The sequence below is a fragment of the Myotis lucifugus genome, unplaced genomic scaffold, assembly GCF_000147115.1.
Source record: "Myotis lucifugus unplaced genomic scaffold, Myoluc2.0 scaffold_148, whole genome shotgun sequence".
NCBI classification, from domain to species: Eukaryota; Metazoa; Chordata; class Mammalia; order Chiroptera; family Vespertilionidae; genus Myotis; species Myotis lucifugus.
In genome coordinates, this window is record NW_005871196.1 from 473,604 (window position 1) to 477,089 (window position 3,486).

The following is a 3,486-nucleotide window of genomic DNA, read 5'->3' on the forward strand; positions in this document are numbered from 1 at the left end:
TTTCTAATTCTTGTTTATATTGCATTTTACTGGTAAAAATTTCCTGTGAAAAGTAAAACTTCCTTTTATCTATCTGACAGAGGAGTTAAATCACTAAATATCAGTACTAGTAAGTTTTTTTCTAGCTCTAAACATCTATGATCTGGGAACTATCTATATCTATATATCTGTATATCTGTATACCTGTATACCTGTATACCTATATACCTATATACCTATATACCTATATACCTATATATCTATATATCTATATATCTATATATCTATATATCTATACTAGAGGCCCGGTGCATGAAATTTCCTGTGGGAGGGGGCGGAGAGAAAGGGGGTGTCCCTCAGCCCAGCCTGTGCCCTCTCACAATCCAGGACCCCTCAGGTAGGGTCCCTAGGCCTGGCTGTCAATCAGGGCCTATTGAGGCTTTCCTTCCCCCCAGCTGCTGGCAGCTGGCCCTTCCCACACCGTTGCTACTGCTTGCCATCTATGCAGCACTGCCCCCACCCCTGCCACCGGTCGCCTCTCTCTGCACAACAGGTATGGGGTGCAATCGCTTGGCTGGCCTGGGCCTCCCTCTGCAGGGTGATCGCTGGCCAGTCCCACACACCTGCCACAGCATCGCTGGCCAGTGGCTTGGGCCTCCCTCTGTGGGGCAATCGATTGTGGGGCCCCCAAATCAATCGCCCTGCAGAGGGAGGCCCCACCCACTCACTGCAGCACCGCAGGCCAGGAGGCCCTGCCTACCTGGTTGGGGCTCCGCGATTGATCACTGCGCAAAGGGTGGCCTGGGCCTCCTTCTTTGGGGAGATCACAGAGCCTCCTCCCTCCCTGATCGATCACTCTGCCTGCCAGTGGCCTGGGCCTCCCTCTGAGGGGCAATCGTGGGGTGATGGTGGGGCCCCTAACCAATTGCATCACACCCACCTTGGCTAGCCTGGCACCAATGTCACAGCGTAGTCATCTGGAAGATCATCCAGATGGTCGTTCTGCTATTTGGTCATTCGGTCGATTTGCATATTACACTTTTATTATTATAGATATCTACATATCTATAATATATATAAATGTTATGTTTGTATACAGAGAGTGATATCTAGACCTCTAGACCTCTTATTGATGTCTATTAGTTTCATATGTAAAAGTTATGTAGATATATCTCTATATGTAAATATATATTTTGGAAAAATATTTATGGGAAGGGAGAGGATGATGTCATTTACATGACTTAAGAAACAGATTTTTGCCAACAACCTTGTCAATTGTCTATACCCAGCCTGCCTGATGGAGACTGTTCATTTATTTTTTCATTTGACAATATGACTATCTACTACATTGTCACCACAACACTAGGCTCTAGAATAAGAGGTTAAATAAAATATGACCATTATTGAAGTCTTGCAACTAAGAGACACAAAAGGATTTTATGCTTTTTCATTTCTAGGTAAGATGGGCCTCCTTAATCTACGTATAATTAAAGCATCTGCTGATGTTACCAATGTTGTCAGGTGACCAGCAGTCCTTGTTACCTAATCTTGGACCAGTCCCTTCAATGAGCCCAATAGATGCTTATTCCAGATAAGATTCATGTTTGGTTTATTGGGATTGATGATCTTTTCCTGCGTGGGAGCAATCTTCCCTTCCTAGTAAATGTGTCCTGGTTTCCCTAAAACTAGTCCCAGCTTGTTCTCTCTTTGTGGCTGGAAGCTCCCAGCATGCCATGTGGTTTTAACAAAGCTGTATTAAGAAAAAAGTGATTAAATTTTATTTCTAGGATATAAAAAAGAGGACAAACATGTCATGTTATAATTAAATTCATGTTCATTTCTATACATGATTTTTTCCTTTCTTGGTATTTGATTATTATCTTCCTCCTTTTGGGCTAAAGAGTAAGATATGATGTATTAGTTATGACTCATTCAGAGAAGTAGAACTGTGAGTGATAAAGGGTAAGAGTTTTATGATAAGGTTTAGAACTTATGCCATGGTGGGTACTGGAGGGGAACCTCTGCAATGCTGATGTCTCTGACTCTGGGTTGATCTTGAAACCATTATGTGTCAACCAGATTGAGGGGTGGGAAAAGGAGTCAGACAGGTACAGCGGTAAGAAATTGAAATCAGAAAGGATGAACCCATTAGACTTTTGGGACCTATGAGTGTCTCTCATCACTTGGACATTTATCCATGGATGACCTGGAGTAGGAGCTAGCACCTGTTTCCATGGGCTGTGCATGTTCTTATTGCAGGACTCAGAGCAATAGAAGGAGAAGATCTGGCAGGATCAAGAATTGCTGTGGGTTCAGGCACTGCCTATATCAATAAAGTGATCAATGACAATGTACATATATCATTGATAATGTATATGAGCTATGGCAGCACCTGATCTCTCAATGACCTTCAGAGAGTAACAAAATAACTGTCTCCACTTCCACTTGTTAAACCTCGTGCAAATATTGGCCAAAGAGACATATAAGGAGAGAATAAGAAGGGAAATGTTAGTCTAATTTAGCTAAATTGACACAATGCAAGGCCACTGCAGTCTACTGCTTGTCAAATTGGTGCCTGTATGCACTTAACCATATTGAACTTTGAAATAAAGACAATACAAAATTATGCTTTCAGCTAACATGATGCAGCTGTCTCATGTATAACTGAAAATATACTAACCCTGTCCCCAAGAGAGGATACAAAATTCTTTTATCCATCTTTGATATTCATTTATTTTCTGAGTTTTATTCCCCTTTTGAATATCCTATAGTTTTCATCCTGATATGTAAATTAATTAATATTTACACATCTTATGTTAGATGATAGGGAAATGGGGAAGAGGAAGAAAAAAACAACACTTGACTGGAAGCTTCCAGTATGCCACACAAACATAAACATTTATATTAACGTCAAAATAAGAAAACATATAATAATTATTATAGTCCTCATGTCTGCAATGGGTCATGCACTGATAGCTGGTATTCATAACTTTCTTTTTCCACTAGCTATTTTGCCCTCAGCAGGCAACTCAGTTGATTATAGTTCCTTTATAGTAGGGTGGCCCTAGCCTTTATTATTGAAGTGTTCTGTGATCAGTCTTGCTTCTGTTAGATTGTTATAGTTTCCATTGATTTTAATCATAACATATGAAAGTACTATCAAGTCACCCCTAGAGGATCTCCTACTTAACAGACATACCTCTCAATATTTGTGTTATGTTATAGCAACTCAATTTTCTCTTGAGTTAAAATTAACAAACCCAGCCAAATAGTAATCTCCTCCTCACTCGTTTACTCACTGGAATGATGAGCCCAATGTGACCAGGTGGTAGCTTCAACTTTCTGATTAATAGAACTATTGCTGTGTGTCCTGGTGGAGGAAGAAAGAGGTACTCCTTCTTCAGTAATGAAGACCTCTAGTCCAGAGAAACTGAAAGTCATCAGGATTGGAAGCAAATATTTCAGTCATTACTAGATCTTTAGAGGTAAATATTTAAGAAAGCATGC